Here is a 22,175-nt window from a genome sequence, read left to right on the forward strand (position 1 = left end):
ACAAGTCATGCCAACCGGTGACGCCATATTCTTAGCTGGAGAGCATGCGCAATAATTACTATCGGTGTAGACTGGAATAACCAGACGCTATAGATTGCCATTCAACTGAGACCTCTGGCATATGTCGCCGAACTGATTTGAAATTAGAGTAAAAACGGAAACGATTGCATGTAAATCAATCTATTCATATTACATTATTATATGCGTTGCGACCCATTTGGGTCAATTTCTAGATCCCAAATATTAGCGATTTAGCTCTTTTATTAAGCTTTGACTACAAACCTAAAATGTTAGCTATCCCCGAAATTTTCATGATAAAGATGTCCCCTATTTTCTGCTAACACTTCCAATAACACTTTTTTGTATGTATAGTCCATATTTAAAGGAGCTAAATCGCTAATATTTGGGACCTAGAAATTGACCCAAATGGATCTGAACGCATATAATATTAATGTAATCGGGTTCTATATAAACTGATTTACATTCCATTGTTTCCGTTTTGACTCTAATTTCAAATCAGTTATGTCCAGCGAAATACGGCATGAGTCTCAACCGAATGCAAATTTCTAGCGTCTGGTTAATCTAGTCTATGGCGTGACCGTTTGACATGGGCTGTGGAATATGTCTAGCCTCGTTCCAATGGTAAAATGTTTATTTTGTCTTAAATATTGGACATCAGAAGGCAATCTTTTCCCGGTAAGATCACAACATCAATGTTGATTTGAATTGACAAAAAATTCGTGTTTACAGCGTGTAAGACTTTGGATGATATTGAATTAGAGACTTAGCTACTTTAAACAGGCCTGTAGTCGCCGATGTCGCGTGCGAAGCAGATACTTTTGGATCGCACAATGATTTACAGTACACCCCCACCCCACACCCACCCCCCGGGGGCGAAAAAAAAGGGAGAGAAATAGCACGTAGAACACAGAAAATCCACACCTGGCGCCAGTCTTGCCCCAAGAAAATGACCGATCCATTTCCTTCGAGCGGAAAAGCTTTTGTATAAAAAATATAAAATAATAATAATAAAAAAATCAATAAATAAATTAGAATTAGAAGTAACTTTATATTTAGCATCATTTTAAAGATGTATGCATGGAATTGTTGAAAGATATTTCAAGTATACAAGGGATGATAGCCTTGTAATGTATACTCTTATAATTCAGAAAAGTCTTAGAATTTGTTTTCAGTTTAAATTTTATTGAACTTATCACTAGGGATTTGGTATAGTTTAGAACGGGGTTTTTAGCGCTGGAAATACACGATGCTTATAGCTTATAGCTCAGTTTGAGTTCTGGCAGCCATGAATCCTTCTTTGCTTAAATCAAATTGCATATTATTTGGTAGAATCCAGTGACCCAAGTCCTTTAAGAAACTTATAAATGGACTATAGCCTTGTTGTTGATAATCTCCTAACAGCCATGGATATCTTCTGATTGGTGTCATGAACAGGTGAGCCAGGTGGTGATTGATGGAGCTGTAACAAGACGCCGCCATTTTGTTTACAACCACCGTGCCTTCATCTGTAAGGGGAACGTAGACACCTGAAAAATATTCACATTTGCGTTAATATTTCGAAAATAAAATTGATTAGCAATGAAATTTTAAGAAACAAGTTTAAAGTCAACTGAAAATATACGAAGGTCATTTTACCCCGCGATGCGAACAGTCAATACGAGGATCTAATCACCGTTCGCTTTGTCCTTTTCCCTCATTGTGCCAGGGGCGGTTTGGGTATTCGGGTGGTCTAGTGGTTTAAGGCGTGCGCGTGAAATCAGTCCTGTCATTGAGTCAAGTGGCGGGTTTTCGATTCCGCGCTTGTACGTGACAATGGACTAGGGCCGCCTGTTCAACTTCGTGGGTTTTCTCTGGGTCCCCCGGTTTCCCCCACTACTAAAAACGCCTACGCGCAAGCGGGTTATTGCCATAAAATTGTTAGTTCCGAAATGTTCAACTCTCTCTCTCTCTCTCTCTCTCTCTCTCTCCTTGTGCAGATTGATCAATATACGCAGGTCATTATCCCGCGGTGCTATTCACATTCTCTTCTTGTGGACAGATTTCGTTTGTCACCGGATTAGATCGGGGTTATTCTGGATGGAGTTCTATTTAACTGACTGTATTTAACGTAACATTAATATTTTACCTTTTCTAACATTGTGTGTAATTGTTTTATTTAACGTTACCTTAATGATTTACCTTTTCTAACATTGTGAGTAATTGTTGAATTTAATAATTTACCTTTTCTAACGTTGTGTGTAATTCTTTTAACTTTAACTGGACATATCTCAATTTTACAGTTATCTGTAGTGAATAAATAATCACCTATATTTACTCTTCCAGCAAAACTTGAAAATACAACAAAAAAATAAATTCGTAGGTTAAAACGGCAACAATTTCATTAAAGCCAGAATAATTTGTTGTTATTAATCAGCTTTAAATAATACTACCCTGAAAAGAAATGAAATGGGGTTTAATGTCATGCAGTGTGCTCTAAGGAAAATTTTACTCCGGCAACGGCACTACGACCTACTCTTATATCGAAATACAAATGCCAAGGGATCTTTTACGTGCACGCCAATGTGTACACGGGTCCTCGGTTTGTCGTCCCATCCGAACGATTATACGTTTCCCTTAGTTTAGAAATTCTAACAGTTTAAGCTCCAGTACTTGCAACTTTCATGAATAATGACCATTACTCTAACATCATTTACTGTACACAAAAGATATTTCAGTTGCCCACCAATTTAAAGTAGCTAAGTCTCTAACTCAATATCATCCAAAACCTTCAACAATGAAAACAATTTTAATCAACACTGATGTTGTGATCTTACTGGAAAAAGATGGGCTTCTGATATCCAATATTTAAGACAAAATAAACATTTTACGATTGGTACTTCGTGTACCATAATGCGTTTTAGCGCAATTTGTAACAAGCGGCTCGAAGAACGAGGTTAGACATATTCCACAAGTGATGTCAAACCGTGACCCCATATTCTTATCTGGAGAGCATGCTCAATAAATACTATCGGTGCAGACTGGAATAACCAGACGCTAGGGATTGCCACTGGATTAAGACTTCTGGCGTATTTCGCCGAACATAACTGCTTTGAAATTAGAGTAAAAACGGAAACGATTGAATGTAAATCAGTTTATTTACATTCATATTACATTATTATATACGTTGCGACCCATTTGTGTCAATTTGTAGGTCCCAAATATTATTGATTTAGCTCCTTTAATGTAATCTACATATATTTAAAATCAGTTCAGAAGTTGTTTACCGAAAAACACGTTTCTGATGCAATTGTTTCTAGGTTAGTTGAACCTAACTTACTTTGGAATCATTTCTTTAGTATTATTGGTAGTAGAACTAAATATCACGTGACTTTCCGAGAGCGATATCGTCTGCTCATCTTCTGTTATCAAATCTAAGTAGACGGCCATATTGTCTGGATAACGTTTGAGGAACGTCTTCACTTCACTAAACACAAGTTTACCTTCTTCCGTTACTAAAATATAAAAGATAGCCACGCAATGCGTGGAAATACGCTCACATAGTCGACATGTCCCGGCAACAGCTTATTCGAAAAGAAAACTACCATATTGACCAAATTTGATAGGGGATGCCTTCAAGGAATCTGATCTCTATCAAGCTTGAAAAAGTCTGTTAATAACTGTCTATGGCGTTGACAAGTCTTTCGGCAAAGAGGGAATAACTCTGCATGGAAAGGCGCAGAACGCTGAATATCGATCGGGTTTGTCGTCCATGGCCCGTTATGCTTCTCACCAAATTTGAAAAGTATCCATTCAAAACTATAGCCGCTATCACGTTCACACTTTTTTCTGCAAAGGGATATAACTCTGGTACGAAAAGTCCCAGAACACTGATTGTCGATAGGGTTCGTCCTTTCAATGATCCAAATGCTTTACACCCGATTCTAAAAGCTTCCGTTAAAACAGTAGTCTCTATCGCGTTTGCAAGCATATGTATTTAGGGTTGGCGGTTACATCCTCTATAGGGTTGTCCAGAGATCGACATTTGGATCTGGGGAGTGACACATGCTTTAAACCATCACTTCCTGTTTCGGAACTATGTTCAACTCGTAGTCGTAAATAACTTTGTGTTAGTCTTGTTTTAGTACTAGAATGTAAGCCAACAGCATGATCATACTCGGATTTGCCCCTTAGGACTAACGATCTCAAAAGTCTCAAAGAAGAACAATGTAAAGATGCACGTTTAATATTTTCACCAGTAAATGTCATTTATATTGATATGGTGGACTTTATACTGATATATCTAATCGCCCTCGGGAAGTGCCACGTCACCGGATTCTCATGTTTGTGCCGAAGTGCTGTTTTCTGGGGGTTGTAGCTTATTCCAACATTAACGACGAAAACTCAGATAAATAGTTAAAATTGTACTTGTAATAAACGAGTGTCCAAAACTGGCTAACGGTCACAATAACGAGATAGGTATCGCTAGGGCGAGCCGGTCACCAGACTAAAGTTACAGTAGAATATAGAACATATATACAAGATTAGGAGTAAAATAATTATATAATAATATTTGATTAGAGATGTTAAATTGTACATAGGAAACAGATGTTTAAATACAGAAGAAGATATCGACATAGCAAGAACGCGTGTTAACTATAATTACATAATATATATCGTTACATTAAGTTTAAAACCAAACAGTTAAAGGACTCGAAAGATTAGTGAGATATCAATTCGGACATTGGTCGATTACTACCATAACTAAAATTATATTATAAAATATATACAAAGATACACTATAACAACTGCATGGTACCGGAGAAATCCCCAGGTTGCATTTTGAATTCAACAATGACGTTGAAGATTTGTCAGGCTACATGTCTTGTAAATATATCGAAAGATCTAAACAACCTGCCAGTTAAGAAATCACGGCGCCATTTTCCTTTCTTTGCATGGTTCTGTGTGATTTGATTGTTTTAAAAGATAAAAACACAAGAACAATAAAAGATTTACCCGCTAAAACTCGGTGTCCCTGTTTCAATTTCTCCATGGCAATGACCTTGCCCGATTCCAGGGTTAAACTGACGTCACCAGGAAAACAGATATTATCTGCCCAGCCGCATGTACAGCAATCCCATGAATCCGTTCCCCATTTCCGTTTGCAATAACAATTACACTCCTCTCTTTTATCCACGTCGCCATTCTATAATAAACAAAAACAAAAAGTATCGTAACACCCCTGTTTCAATAAAGTGATAGTGGTTGTTCTGATACGCGGGGTTGATGGCCCAATGTTTAGCGCGTGCGCGTTGTATCATAAGGTCTGTCATTGAGTCAACTGGCGTGATTTCGATTCCCCGGTTGTACGTGACAAGGAGTAGGGTCGCCTGTCCAACCTCGTAGGCTTTCTCCGGGTCCTCCGGTTTCCTCCCACTGCTAACGATCCCTACGCGCAAGCGAATTATTGAAATAAAATTGAACCATGTGTTAGTCCCAAAATGACATAGTTTGTGTCGAGTGAACTTTAAACCCCTCTTCTGTCTCTATCTCCCTCTGTTCTGATATGTTAGCTATTTTACGTTCTGGATGGTATTCAATCTTCCTGAACTGCCTACAGAAAACACTGCACCAGCAAAGAAAAGGAAATATGATTCTATGACTGGTACAGGTCAATAGGAAATTCATGTTCAAGTTGTCCATAGATCAGTGACAATGGTCAATATCTGGTGTACCCTCCGTCAGCATAGGTCACACGGTAAACCCCACTCATCATGGACTGAATGAGACGTTGTCACCCCCCCGCCCCAACACCAGGATCGAACCTCTGATATCCTCGTTACTCAGCTAGCGCCCTAATCACTTAGCGACCCCGACTCCCTTAGCGTTGTGGTTACACAATTGTTTTTTATGCTTTGCTTTTTAAAATTTCTAGTTAACAATTATATATATAATACATAAAGGTATGACTTGCATTTAAATTATTTTAGAATTATCATTATTTCTATGTTTTCAAATGTCTTGAAACATAAAATTATCATGAACTGTTCGAAAACTTCAAATGTCTAAAACTTAAAAATGAAATAAAGACGGGCATACGCCATACAGTGTACTATGAGGGAAATTTTATTCCGACAGCGACGCTACGGCCTATTCTTGTAACGAGTTCCAACTGCCATGGGATCTTTTGTGTACATTCCATTGTGTACACAGGACTTAAGTGTTTTGTCTCATCAGAACGACTAGACAGCTGTTCTTGTCAGACCCTCCGTCCTGCACCACTGACAAGGGGAAACCACGGCGGTAATGCCACCGTAACTCCCCTAAAACTTAGCATTGATCGACTTGAGTATTTGTGGTCTGATATTTTTCAACTAATGATTATAGTCTGTTTATAGGCTACTAGGCAAACTTTCTGTTTATGGCGCGTAATAACCATAACAACCACGTGATAAATAATAACCCACCTTGACCTTGGTCACATAGCGTACTTGAGTATCGCCATGATGAAAAAACACATCAGCTGAAAAAAGCAAGATCAAATATTTTACACTTCGTCCATCAACGTTTCTGATCATTATTGTTGATGATTTGCTATCCTTTGAAAACCGTGCAATGAGACAGTGGTCAACATCCACGGTCACATGCAAATAAAATCAACTAGTTATAAGAACCCCTCGCCCTAACCCCGGGATAGCGGAAAAACTCATTTTTAGAAAATTCAATCCTTACTAGGGAACACACTAATGTGACCCTAACCCGAGAGCCTCAAATTAATTCTTTTTTTTTTCAGAAACAAAAATTCCAGAACACGTCAAGCGACACCGAAAGATGACCACCAGCGCTCCCCCCACAGTGAAATCAACTTTGTATACCAATCTAATATATTTTAAAAACTATGAAATATCACTAACTAAATTTTTATTTGGTGTATAGGGGTAGCTCGGACCTGATGGCGTTGAATTATCGCTTCCCAAATGACCTAGTTTATGTCGAGTGTACATTAACCCCAAACCCCATTGCTCTCTCTTGATTCAAGAGTAACATTGGCCTGATGGCGTTGAATTATCGCTTCCGAAATGACCTAGTTTATGTCGAGTGTACATTAACCCCAAACCCCATTGCTCTCTCTTGATTCAATTGGCGCGGTTTCGATTCCCCGGTTGTACGTGACAAGGAGTAGGGTCGCCTGTCCAACCTTGTGGGTTTCTCCGGATGCCCCGGTTTCCTCCCACTGCTAAAGATCCCTACGCGCACGCCAATTATTGAAATAATATTGAACCATATGTTAGTCCCTAAATGACCTAGTTTGTGTCGGGTAGACGTTAAACCCCATTTCTCTCTCTCTCTCTCTCTCTCTCTCTCTCTCTCTCCCTCTCTCTAGCTTACCTTGGACTAGGTTAATCCATAATAAAACCGTCAACAAATATACGGGAGTACTCATACCGTATAGATGTACACGTATCAACTTCACTTATTTAACTGCTCACAACTATAAAATCACGCTTTAAATACGCAAAGGGTTGCATATAATTGTAATCGCTTCTCTCGGTTCATCGTTTGGCATTTTCAATTCTATAATAGACTGGTATCTCACAGGGCTGAAAATTATGTTTAATAGCTGAATAATTTGATAATATACCCATTTAATTATAATCTAACGATGAAACTATTTCGTACACTCTTATTAAACATTCAGATTGTGAAAGCTAAATCTGCATATTGCAGGTCTTTTTTAGGCCTGAAATTTTATCTAAATTATTAATTAGCCTTTTATTAACATGACAAGACCATAATCAACTCTCGAGTCTCGGTGCCATCTGTTGGGTACGATTTTAAACAGATTAAATTGAAGCATAAGATTAACCGTAAACATGGATAATCGAGACTTTGTTTATTATCGTAACAATGGTAACAATGGAAACCGAGGCTACAGTGTTTTTGAAATTTGGGTTTCTCGGATCAGAGTGAAGTAATTTGAATGAAATTTTTTAGCATATTCTCTTTATGTTATCTATATTGTAACTATTATAGCTTTTTATCTAATCTTAATGTCCCTTTAAATAAGGGGGGTTGGATGGCTGAATGGTTAGCGTGCGCGCGCTGTATCATAAAGTCTGACATTGAGTCAACTGGCGTGGTTTCGAATCTCCGGTTGTACGTGGCAAGGAGTAGGGTCGCCTGTCCAACCTCGTGGGTTTTCTCCAGGTCCTCCGGTTTCCTCCCACTGCTAAAGACCCTTACGCGCAAGCGAATTATTGAAATAAAATTAAACCATATGTTAGTCCCGAAATGACCTAGTTTGTGTCGAGTGGACGTTAAACCCCATTTCTCTCTCTCTCTCTCTCCCCCTTTAAAAAACGGGGAAACAGCAGACAAAATCTGAAATTCAATCTGACGTCAAAATGGTTGTTAGTAAATTTCAAATTTCAAATTCACGTCAGCTTGACCACCAAACCATACATGCGCATTTGCAATGCTGGGAAAATGGAAGAACGAGGTAAATCGAGTGATATTTAACCTAAAGTTACATTCAAGAAAAAGACTATGATCGTTATCAGGAAGTATTCTCCGGCATGGTTCCCCCTTATCAGTGGTGCAGGACAGAGGGCGTGGCAAGGGACAGTCGTTCAGATGCAACGAAAAACCAAGGTCCCGTGTACACATTGGCGTGCACGTAAAAGATCCCTTGGCAGTTGGAATTCGATATAAGAGTATAGGCAATAGCGCCGCTGTCCGGGCAAAATTTAGCTCATAACTCACTGTATGGCGTATGCCGGGCTTCATCAGCCTAGTCGTGACAGAACAGTAGGACATTTAAACCCCATTTCATCTCATTCTATGTCATCTGGATGCCATGTCTGTTTTGCTAACTTATCTTTCTGTCCTGGACGAAAGTAAGGTTAGGTGGCCGAATTGTCTAACGCATGCGCTTTGGATCATAAGGTCTATCATTGAGTCAAGTGGCGGGTTTTCGATTCTTAGCTTTTACGAGACTAGGAGTAGAGTTGCCTGTCCAACCTCGTGGGTTTTCTCCATGTCCGCATCGATTTTTCAACACGGTTTCCATAAATTTAAGTATGTTTTTAAGAAACAATCCCCTCTGAAACCCGCGCAAAAATGTTTTTGTAAGCGAGAAATTACCCCCCCCCCCCATAATTTCATGCTTATAGCATCCCAATACACAATCCCTTTTATCAGATTTTAAGCCAACGACGATGCGTGAACAACAATTTGTTTGCTTGCTATAGAGACCACGTGCGAGTTGAACCAATTACATCACTTCCGGTTTTAATAATAATAAAAAAAAGTTATCGCTTACAAAAAGTTTTTTGATTGGGCTTTAACGTCCTGTTGTTCTGCTCTGACCCATTTTCCTGAAGCAATGGCCCGAGAAATCCCTCTCTGCCCATTGGTAGATTGGCTTTTGAGGGAGTGTGTCTATTCTCCCCGTTCAATCAAATCTATCCCAATTACAGCAACATGCCAGCCCTTCGTTTAATCTGGGGTCTTCCCTAAAACTTTGGACAGTGATTTAAGGTATTAAAAACGGTGAAAGTCTTGTTCGACTCCATACAGTATTGTTGACACTGTATCAGTGTTGATAGCCTCTTTGTCACGCAATTAGTTTTTCTGCAATATTCTGCTATGCACTAGTTAATTGGGCATAATAAAATCGTGAGTCATGACGTAACGTTATGTAAACATATTTGTTCCAATGTGGAGCTATGTTTAAAGCGTATTCAAATTGTTACGCAATTAGCTATTGGTTGTAAATCGGACTATTGACCAGTCATAATTTGGAACAAAAATTTGCTTCCATTAAAGCAGTGTTTAGTGGGATTAGCTCTAATCAAACGAAACACTGCGGCGATTGTGGTTCTGACCGGGCTAATGTATACACGGGACCTCGGTTTTGCGTCCCGTTCGAACGAGTAGATAGCTGCCCTTGTTTCTCCCTCTGTCCTGCATCACTGACAAGGGGAATCCACATTGGAAAATAGGATTGTTTCTTAATACATATTTAAAACCTGTTAACAATCGTTGACCGCCCCCTTCAATGGTTTGCGAATTATAACGTAATGGTTGCTATTAGGGGGATTGGATGGTCGAATAATTAGCGCGTGCGCGTTGTATCACAAGGTCTGTCATTAAGTCAACTGGCGTGGTTTCGATTCCCAGGTTGTACGTGACAAGGAGTAGGGTCGCCTGTCCAACCTCATGGGTTTCCCCCGGGTCCTCCCGTTTCCTCCCACTGCTAAAGACCCCTATGCACAAGATCAATTTGAACCATACGTTAGTCCCGATTTGACCTAAGTTGTGTTGAGTGGACGTTAAACCCAATCTCTCTCTCTCTCTCTCTCTCTCTCTCTCTATCTCGCTATTTATATTTAAAGACAAATATTATAAAACAATACAATAAATTAAACGTGACATTATATTAAGAATCATTAGACAATTCATTCTCTCAAAATCCATAAAAGTCACACAAAACATTATAAGTATTAAACACAAGAAACGTATATGGATCAACTCCTAAATACACGATGCTTATAGCTCAGTTTGAGTTCTGGCAGCCATGAATCCTTCTTTACTTAAATCGAATTGCATATTATTTGGTAGAATCCAGTGACCAAAGTCCTTTAAGAAACTTATAAATGGACTATAGCCTTGTTGTTGATAATCTCCCAACAGCCATGGATATCTTCTGATTGGTGTCATGAACAGGTGAGCTAGGTGGTGATTGATGGAGCTGTAACAAGACGCCGCCATTTTGTTTACAACCACCGTGCCTTCATCTGTAAGCGGAACGTAGACGCCTGAAAAATATTCACATTTTGGTGAGCAAGAAACATTTCTGAATGGCATATTTCGAAAATAAAAATGATTAGCGATGAAAATTTAATAAACTAGTTTAATGTCAACTGAACAATGTACGTAGGTCATTTTGCCGCGTGATGCGAATACCATACAAAGTCTAATCGGCGCTCACTTTCTGTTCTTCCCTTTTCGCTTCTTCTGGACATTTCGTTTACCACCGGAATCAACCGTTCGAGACCGAAACATGACGAAGCTCGTTGGTAACCACCAGGTGCAGGGTTGTTCTAGATGTGGTCTAGAAAGGGGGTTCTGCTTGTGAACATTTCGTTTATCACCGGAATCAACCGGGTGTGTTCTGGGCGGAGTTCTATTTAACGTAATATTAATAATTTACCTTTTCTAACATTGTGTGTAATTGTTGTATTTAACGTAACATTAATAATTTACCTTTTCTAACATTGTGTGTAATTGTTTTATTTAACGTTACATTAATAATTTACCTTTTCTAACATTGTGAGTAATTGTTTAATTTAATAATTTACCTTTTCTAACATTGTGAGTAATTGTTTAATTTAATATTTTACCTTTTCTAACATTGTGTGTAATTGATTTAACTTTAACTTGACATATCCCAATTTTACAGTTATCTGTAGTGAATAAATAATCACCTATATTTACTCTTCCAGCAAAACTTAAAAATACAACAAAATAAATTCATTTAAAATAAAAAAAACAAAAAAAAATGGATTCAGATGAGCATGTGAAAACAAAGGGTAGTCACACAATAGTAATAATGAATACCAACAACTAGCTCATAAACTGCCTGCAGTTGTAGAGAGAGAGAGAGAGAGAGAGAGAGAGAGAGAGAGAGAGAGAGAGAGATGGGGTTTAATGTCCACTCGACACAAACTAGTTCATTTCGGGACGAACACGTGGTTCAATTCTATTTCAATAAATCGCTTGCGTGTAGGGGTCTTTAGCAGTGGGAAGAAACCGAAGGACCCCCGGAGGACCCAACGAAAACCCACGAGGTTGGACAGACGACCCTACTCCTTGTCACGTACAACCGGGGATTCGAAACCCCGCCAATTGACTCAATGACAGACCTTATGATACAAATGAATTTTGTTTGATCTCATTATTTTAGATAACTATTGATCAGATGACACATTGTAAACTTCGTTATCAAGAAAGAAAATTATATTTAAAGAGCATATGTCTCTAATCTTTGTCTCTCTCTCTCTCTCTCTCTCTCTCTCTCTCTCTCCCCGTCGTCCAATTCCAACTGTCAAGCGTTGTTTTACGTACACGCTAACGTGTACATGGGTCCTCGGTTTTACGTACACGGGTCCTCGGTTTTAGTCCCATCCAAAGGACTAGGCGCTGATCCTTGTTAGGCCAACTGCCAATAGCAAACCAGGCTGGCATATTTCTCGGAACTGTCTCGATCGGCTATACCCTTTAAGACGCTACGGTCAAGAGTAAATCATTGTTTTGTCACTTCAAAATGTAAATGATGCATCGTTATCTTAATCATTGAATGGTTGCGGCTCTATAACGGTACACTGAATTAATCATTGAACCGTTACGGTTCTAGTATGTTACTGTCTAGACTCTAGACACAGCCAGTCTACCGAGGTTCACTGAATTAATCATTGAACCGTTGTAGCTCTAGCATGTTACTGTCTAGACACAGTCAGTCTATAACGAAGATAAAATTCATAAACAAAATTATGTATGATTTCTATAAGGGACTAACACTTGTCGCTATAATAGTAAAATAGATAATGTAAAGGGAATATCTTGAAAATTTCAATCAAATGGCTTCATTCTCAGCGACGTTAGGGCTGTGTGGAGAATAGTGAAGTCGCGATTGTCATTGCTACCGTTATTACGATAGTAAACAAAGTCTCAAATATCCATTATTTAATTAAATCATTAACCGCCAGTCGTGTTTAAATCCATTGAAAATCTAGAGCATCCGATGGCATCGAGGGGTGATTATGGTCTTGGCAATTTAGTAAATATCTAAATAATAATTCATATAACATTTAAGGCCTACAGAAAGACTTGCAATAGGCAGATTTACCTCTCACATAATGTATCTTTCTAAACAAATTATAAATGAAATAACATGAAATGAAATGGGGTTTAAAAATAACGCCCTACTGTTCTGCTCCTATACTGGACTAATGAAGACGGGCATACGCCATACAGTGTGCTATGAGGGAAATTTTGCCCGGGCAGCGGCACTACGGCCTACTCTTATATCGAATTCCAACTGCCGAGGGATCTTTTACGTGCACGCCAAACAAATTATAAATCTTATTGAGCACGTCCCATTTTGAACTCCATCAAAGAGTTTTACACTTAGCTCCTATGAACTTACTTTGGAATCATTTCTTTAGTATTATTGGTTGTGGAACTAAATATCACGTGACTTTCCGATAACGATATCGTCTGCTGATCTTCTGTTATCAAATCTAAGTAGACGGCCATATTGTCTGGATAACGTTTGAGGAACGTCTTTACTTCACTAAACACAAGTTGACCTTCTGCAGTGACTAGAATATATAAACATATATATTTGTCACTATTGTTTGTATGTTTGTCTGTCTGTGATATAAAGAGCCGTGGAGTGACACTACCACTTCCGATGTCGAAATTGTACGACTTTCGACCCGGGACCCTATCCATGCAACTCCGGTATTAAGGACCTGGGAGTGACACGATCACGTCCGGTGTCGAAATTATACTACTTTCAACCCGGGGCTCTATAATGTAACTCCCGATCAACTACTGGCTGTTTTAAAATAACTTTGCTCTTTTGGTTTAACACTAGACTGGAGAATCTCAACAGGGGCGTGCCCCCCTTAGCGAAATCGTAACGTCGGTACCTTGCCCCCCCCCCCCACCTACCTTTTTTAGCAAACATCTGGCGGATGCATGCGCTGTTAGGACATTTACCAAAGGGACTAAAGATCGAAGAAGTCACAGCGACAAAGAATACAGTAGTAGAGTCAATGATGGTTAAACCAGTTGCAGGCCCATTCTTGACAGCTAGATGTTCAGCAACAATAATGTTTAGAACCAGTGACAGGGCACACCATCATCAACTGGAATTCCAGTGCGAGCAACGACCATAACCCCCGCACAAGAAGCGCCCCCAGGTTTCATTCAGACTACAATAATGACTTTGATCAAAATTTGTCAGGCTACATTCTTGCAAATATACCGATAGATCTAAACCACTCACTGGTTAACAAGACATTTTCGTATTGTTCTGTAGAATTTGACGTTTTAAAAATTACAAATACAAAAACAAACAAATAAAAGACTTACCCGCCAAAACTCTATGTCCTTGTTTCAATTTATCCATGGCAATGACCTTGCCTGATTCCAGGGTAACACTGACGTCACCAGGGAAACAGATATTATCTGTCCAGGAGCATGTACAACAATCCCACGTATCCTTCTTCCACTTCCGTTTGCAATAACAGCTACAATCCGCCCTTTTATTCACATCGCCATTCTATAATAAACAAAAACAAAAAGTATCGTAACACCACTATGGATACAGTGGTAGTGTTCGATCCAAATGTGTTGGCTGTTGACCAAATGTGTTTGCTGTTGGCTGTTGACCTAATGTGTTTGCTGTTGGCTGTTGACCTAATGTGTTTGCTGTTGGCTGTTGACCTAATGTGTTGGCTGTTGGCTGTGGACCTAATGTGTTGGCTGTTGATCTTCTGAAAAATCTCCATGAACTGCCCCTATGATGCTCTGAACCAGCAAAGAAAGACAAAATCTGAATGGATAATTGTCTCTACAATGTCAATTTATCCTATAGATTTAGCGTTTAGGTTACCCATTAGTTCCGTTTGCACCCTCTTTTTTGACCAGGAACTTGGCCCCAAGCCCTACTCTTGTTCTTGTTGTGCATCTTCTTGTGGACAACACTCTTTCAAGTACGATGGACTTGACATTTGTCATGCCGGATCCACTGAAAATTTACACATGGATTGGCGACTTCGATTTTTGATATGACGTTATAATTCACAGATGGCTGCGATCATGCCATGCTTGGTTCCCGGTTCATATGATCTGTTTTGTATAGAAATCGTTTTATAATTATTATTACCTAGAAATTTAAAATCGATATAAACTTCAAATGGATAAAACTTATAATTGATCGAGTTGATTAATCTTTAAACAGATGTATTTTCGATTTATTTATATTCCTGTTTATGACGAATAATAAACATAACAATCACGTGATAAATAATAATGTACCTTGGTCTTGGTCACATAGCGTACTTGAGTATCTCCATGATGAAAAAAGACATCAGCTGAAAAAAAAGCAAGATCAAACATTTTTCACTTTTTGTATTAACGTGGTAATAAGGGTATGAAAGCTCAGATAATCCATCGTCATTCGTCATATTTTAATCATACCAATTATTGAATGTGAATATTAATTTAGATAGTAAAAATACATTATGCAAGAGCTAAATCTGCCCATGGTAGATTTTTCTTTAGGCCTGAAATGTTATATAAACTATTAATTAGACATTAATTAACATGAAAAGACCTAAATCAAGTTTCGATGCCATCTTATGTGTTGGATTTTCACTGGATATGAATCCGAAATGTTATATAAACTATTAATTAGACATTTATTAACGTGAAAAAATCTAAATCAACTCTCGATGCCATCTTATGTGTCAGATTTTCACTGGATTTGAATCCGATTTGCTGCTCAACAATCATTGATGATTTAATCCAAAAATGGATATGATTTTTATCGTACCAACTTTACCAATGATGATCGAGGCTAGGCCCAAACTTCAAACGCTAATAACTCGGTTCAGAGTGGATCAATTTGACTGAACTTTTCAGCAAATTCCCTTTACATTATCTTGTTTTTAACAATTATAGTGAGAACTGTCAGCCCTTTATCTAATCTTCCACAATGCCCATTTAAATAACTCTAAACACACGTTATTTGGATAGCCAACCAATTTAAGAATTAGAGTTTTCAAGTATTGTATTTGAGAAATGTGGATGTTTGTACGAGTCAGAAAGCTTGTCGATGACCATAAAATAGTATGTTTGAACTGGACGTGGTGGCGTTTTATAAACTGATAACTGGACCTGGTTTTTATACATTAATAGTGTTACTTTAAACATGAAAAACAGCATTATCTTTAGTTAGAGTCGGGTTTACCTATTTGTGGGTCCTAGATCAAAGTCATTGGTGGGATCCCAAATTCACTCCCCTTTGGACCACTGTGGGCCTATAATGATTGTACAGTGGCCCCATTCCCCGGGTCTATACTTATTGTGCAGCGGTCCCATACGCCGGGTCTATACTGATTGTACAGCGGCCCCATACCCCGGGTCTATACTGATTGTACAGCGGCCCCATACCCCGGGTCTATACTGATTGTACAGCGGCTCCATACCCCGGGTCCTATGCTGATTGTACTGCGGCCCCATACTCCGGGTCATATACTTATTGTACTGCGGCCCCATACTCCGGGTCCTATACTTATTGCACAACGGCCCCATACTCCGGGTCCTGTACTTATTGCACAACGGCCCCATACCCCTGGCCCTATACTGATTGTACTGCGGCCCTTATGATTTTAAATATATTGTATAATCTTATACTCAGTGTACAAATTTCAGTGCCCCCAGACCCTATGCCTATTGTCTGTAGTACACTCAAGCTTACCTTGGATTAGGTTAATCCATAATAAAACAGCCAACAGATATACGGGAGTTCTCATACTTTATAGAGGCACATGTACCAACTGTTCACAACTAAAATCAACCTTTAAATATATTCACAGTAGAGGATTGCAATTAACTATAAACGGTGTCTCTGTTCATCCTTTGACATTTTCAGTTCTGTAATAGATTGGTATTTCAAATAGTACAAAATTTCGTTTAATAGCTAATACAATCTGATAATGATATAAGTACATATATTGGGTTCAGGGCCGTATGTAGGATTTTAAAAGTGGGGGTGCAGCAGAGTGGTGGGGCGCCATAGCCTCCACGTATGTGATATAAGAAAGTTTGGATCAGGGCAAACGAACCCATTGGGGTGTGGGCGCCCTTAAAACCGATCGACTGATCAGTGCCTTAAGAGCATTACTGTGTGATCATAATCAAGTGGATTATTTTATAATTGAAAGATTGTCAAATAATTTTTGGGTTTTTTTGGTTGGGTTGGGGGCGCAATTTCTCGGGGCGCCTTATTTTTCTGGGGGTGCAATGTACCCCCTGCACCCCCGCCAGATACGGCCCTGATTGGGTTATAGTCTACCGGAAAAAACATGTGACTGCGTAATACACCTATTTAATGAACACTGATTTAAACACGCAGTTTTGTTTTAAATACAATACCAAAAATAAAACCAGTTAACAACAAATTATCCCCCAAACGCGCATTTTAATCAAAAAGTCAGTCAACAAAACATATACACGCCCTGCTCAAAAACACAAAACCCAAGCAAAGGTGGGTTATATAAATACGTAAGGATGGGCACGACAAATCTGTTAGCACCAGTTAGATTTTAGAAACATTTGCTTTCAGCTCACGATGGTCCGATAGTTGATGGTGTTTGACCGTGTGAAATTTGTGTCCTTATAAGAATACAAGGGGAAGAATATCCTCTGGTTGGAATACCTTTTCTTTTTGTTCGGAACTGTTTTTATGTTTATAATTGACAACGAAAACCTATATTTCAATATATTACACACCTCGGACAAATGTTACCACACTAAATTACAGTAAACAACCCGAAAATGCCGAAGGACGACCATCTTGAATATTTAAATTTCCACAACGGTACCAAGGTGGCATCATTCGGATTCTGAACCTTCACATACAGAAAATATATAATCCATCAAAAAACATTAGGTGAACCACATTTCCAGGTTTTCGACCTACTGCCGGAATACGAGGTTGAACTACCCCAAGGAGTGCCACAGGGGTCTGTTTTCGGTCCAATTCTGTTCAGCCTGTATACTAAAGCGTTCGGTTCAATTTTCAAGAAATATGGCCTTCTATTCCAAAATATTAATTTTGGTCTTTCAAAATGCATCATCGAAAGCAATATTATTATATCGGATTTAAATCATTCTTTAGGCTAGAAATATGAGAAAACAGAATCTGTGTTAATTGGCTCCAAACAACAGCCTCAAAAAGCGACCCACAATACGTTTAATTACTCCATCTTCATCAACCAGGAACATATGTGCTGTCAATCTGTATTAGATGGCAGACCTTTATAAGTTTAAGTATGTCTTCTACAGGTGACGTCACATCACGATGCGCCCACCATTGGCTCTATGGCGCGTGCATAGTTTACATAAGACGTTGTAGCGTGAACTGGTCTGGGCAAAATGGTGCCTTTTACCCATTTTATATACCCATTTACACTAAATAGGAAATATGTTTTTCAAGATATACTTCAAACACCTTTATCTATTTTTCTAATACTTCAAAAAATGTTCTACAATTAAATTTGCAGAAGGACAAAAGGTTAATATTGCGAGCTAATTAATGTCACCCCTCTGAATGATTGTGGCAGCCTTGCGAATATTCACTGCTGATCAGTGTGATGTCATCCCTATCAGTGATTGTAGCGGCCTAGCGAATATTCACTGCTGATCAGTGTGATGTCATCCTTATCAGTGACTGTAGCGGCCTAGTGAATTTTCACTTCTGATCAATTTGAGGTATTGTATGCGATGTGGGAGTCATGGTGGCTAAGTGGGCAAGAAGCTGGCTCGCTAGCCTAGAGGTCGGGTGTTCGACCCCTGCATTGGCCGACATCGTTCATCGAGATCCTCCGACGTGGTTTCCCCTTGTCAGCGGTGCCGGACGGAGAGCCTAATAAGGACAGCTGTCTAGTCGTTCGGATGGGACGAAAAACCGAGGTCACGTGTATACATTGGCATGCACGTAAAAATTCCCTTGGCAGTAGGAATTCGATATAAGAGTAGGCCGTAGTGCTGCTACACGGGCAAAATTGCTTTCATAGCACACTGTATGGCGTATGCGCGTCTTCATTAGCCCAGTTGGAACAGAAGAGCAGGACGTTAAACTCCATTTCATTTCATGCGATGAACACATGAATATATAAGAGCAAATAAATACTATTCAAAAAAAGTAGGGGATATTTGATTTTGGGGGCATAATACTAAAATATGCAAATGACTACGAAAAAAGTCACTATAGAACCTAACAGAAGAAACATTTCCAGTTACATGTGACGCCCAAACGCACCAATAGCTACCGCATGGAATGCATGTGATGCTTGGGATCATCATGGGGGTCCAACCCAAGATTTGCACGACTCTGACTTTGAATGTTACAGTCATTGTGGCATTGAATTCCAGGGTGGAAACATCAGTTTAATTGTTTTAGTGACCAGAAAACAAATTTTGATATGCGTCGGCTTACCCAAAATGAAAGGTTACGTGCCCTTGGCATGCTACAGATCGGCACAACACAGGCGGTTGTGGCGCGGACGATGAATGTTTCTCAGTCTGTCATAAGCAGGCTATGGTCCAGATACCGTGATACACAATCTGTACAGGACAGACCACGCTCAGGTCGACCAAGGGCGACAACTCAAGCCCAGGATCGATTTATCCGTACCTTGGCCTTGAGAAATCGTGTCATCACAGCAAATCAGATCAGCGCTCGTCTTCAAACAGACACTGGTGTGAGAGTGAGTGGCCAGACGATTCGGAATCGACTGCATAGGGGTCACCTTCGCGCCCGACGTCCTCGCGTGATCCCTTGTTTGAGAGATCATCACATTCAGGCAAGACGTCGTTGGTGTAGGGATCGTCAACACTGGGATAATCGACGCTGGAGCAATGTGATGTTTTCAGATGATTCAAGGTTCACTGTTGATTTTTTGGACAGACGTAGGAGGGTGTGGCGTCGTCGAAACGAGCGCTTCCAAGACGTTAACGTCATCAGACATGATCGATTTGGGGGTGGTTCTGTTATGGTGTGGGGAGGCATCACTGTTGCTGGAAGAACGGCTTTACATGTTGTTGCAGGGCGTGTTACAGGCCAGTACTACCGGGACAACATCTTGGCAGTCCATGTTGTGCCGTTCGCACGACGCCAAGGCCGCCGTTTCATCTTCCAGTATGACAACGCAAGATGTCACAGGGCCAGGATCGTTACAGGTTACCTCCAACAACAGAACATCACCACATTACCTTGACCAGCACTGAGTCCCGACCTCTCCGGACAGAGGTTACGTCAACGTCAACAACGTCCTGCCAATGTCCAAGAACTTGCTGCTGCGTTGCAACAGGAATGGGACAATCTGGACCAAAATGACCTTAGACGTCTCATTAGGAGTATGCCACGTCGGATCAATGCTTGTTGGGCAAACAGAGGAGGATTTACCCGTTACTGATTTGGTTGTGATGCTGTGGTAACTTTGCTGTTTGACCCCGGGTATCATTTTACCCTTATAATGGTCAGTCTGTGCCTTACTTAGTCTAACGATCATTTGGAATAAATCGATGAATGTGAACTTCATTTCATTTTGTCATTTGTTTCTTCGTCAGTTTCATTAGGTGACTTTAATAACACTTAAAAATCAAATATCCCCTACTTTTTTTGAATAGTATATATGTGTTACTCCTATATACCCTTTGCATAAAATAATAATAATGTCTGACAGCAAATTGTTAATCATTATTATCTTTGAGATCATCGTGTATCTGGTATAACGATTAAACTAGTTTTGTTTTCTCGAACATGCACTACAATAAATATCATCTAATACAAATACAAGAATTAAAGGGCGTATAACTCTATTCTTCGGAATCTTAAAATATACGGAAATGGGCCTAAAACAAATAAAAAAATAAAAATAAACCATATGTTAGTCCCGAAATGCCCTAGTTTGTGTCGAGTGGACGTTAAACCCAATCATTATGTCCATAGGTCGTTTTCTGATTTTATATTGCTTATGGTGTCTCAAATATTGGATATTAGGGTCCCATATTTTCACTCCAATGTGGAATTCTCATTCGTGATTTTAATTTCCAATATTATGAATAATAAATACAAAATTTCTTTTTTATTTAAACCAGACAGTTCATAATATCATGTTATATGTATTGGACGTTCATCGGGATTTTCCGGTGTTGTTTCCCCTTGTCAGTGGTGCAGGATGGAGGACCTGACAAGGACAGCTGTCTAGTCAGTCGAATGGGACGAAAAACCCGAGGATCCATATATACATTGACGTGCACGTAAACGATCCTTGGCAGTTGGAATTCGATATAAGAGTAGACCACAGTGCCACTGCCTTGGCAAAATTGCCCTCATAGCACACTGTATGGCGTATGCCCGTCTTCATTATCCCAGTCGGAGCAGAACAGTAGGACGTTAAACCCCATTTCATTTCATTTCATTTCTTTTCTTTTATATGTATTGGACGTGAAATTTGTAATCAATTTATTACCTGTTTTTGTATATTCAACTTCTTCATATTATATTCATCATCATTTTCGTGATAACTTTGAGAAAACACTCAACGAAACGTCGCTTTAATTAGAAATGTGTTCTAAATTATGTTTTTGTATTTTGTGTTAAAGGAGCTAAATCGTTAAAATTTTCATTGTGTCTTAAATATTGCATACCAGAAGCCCATCCGTTTACGATAAGATAACAACATCAATGTTGATTTAAATTGACCAATAATTAGTGTTTGCAATGTCGAAGACTGTGGATGATATTGAGTTAAAGACTTAGCTACTTTAATTACGCGTGGCACTTGCTAAATACCACTCAAAGAAGATTATGGATCAACTAGCGGTTGACCCGGTGGAGTATGGGTATGGCCATGAACCGGAAGTTACATAACTCTAAAACCGGAAGTGGTACTAGGCCATCGCAACCAGGCATATGTTACCTCCCGCCCCGAGGCCTACAACTGTACACCAAATGTCAGTCTCGGGATAGCCCTATTGTAGCTGCCAACCCTGAACAGACAAACAAACGCTTTCGATATTTCAGCAATAATTACTCCATGGATGAAATCTCTTTCATAAGACGAGAATAATTGTACCATACCAAACCAACTGCATCCGCCGTAACAATACACGCTATCTCTAAGAATCTAAATATTATGAATGATAAATGCACACTGATAGGATCGATGTCAAAGGTCATTAACCCAGTTCAGTTGATAAATGTATGCTGAACCATTTTCAACCAATTACAGTTATATCTAGTTTAAACTGTACAGAACTAGATAACATTATGACGTCATTCTCTCTTGACCGCAATTTTGGACGCTTTCTTA

General features: G+C 39.3%; 2 long non-coding RNA genes across 2 annotated transcripts; both read right to left on the reverse strand.

The window, feature by feature from the left end:
• Positions 1 to 1,049: 1,049 nt before the first annotated feature.
• On the reverse strand, positions 1,050 to 7,498 carry LOC126827146 (uncharacterized). The gene is made up of 6 exons (XR_007682580.2): positions 7,387 to 7,498; positions 6,465 to 6,520; positions 5,014 to 5,203; positions 3,338 to 3,512; positions 2,242 to 2,348; positions 1,050 to 1,547 (listed from the first exon to the last, which is right to left on the reverse strand). It is a non-coding gene; the product is annotated as an uncharacterized LOC126827146 (long non-coding RNA).
• Positions 7,499 to 10,421: 2,923 nt separating this feature from the next.
• LOC130013690 (uncharacterized) lies at positions 10,422 to 16,691 on the reverse strand. Its single transcript, XR_008788915.1, has 6 exons — positions 16,553 to 16,691; positions 15,109 to 15,164; positions 14,161 to 14,350; positions 13,208 to 13,382; positions 11,403 to 11,509; positions 10,422 to 10,817 (listed from the first exon to the last, which is right to left on the reverse strand). It is a non-coding gene; the product is annotated as an uncharacterized LOC130013690 (long non-coding RNA).
• Positions 16,692 to 22,175: the final 5,484 nt, after the last annotated feature.

The sequence above is a fragment of the Patella vulgata genome, chromosome 7 (genome assembly GCF_932274485.2).
Source record: "Patella vulgata chromosome 7, xgPatVulg1.2, whole genome shotgun sequence".
Taxonomy (NCBI): Eukaryota; Metazoa; Mollusca; class Gastropoda; family Patellidae; genus Patella; species Patella vulgata.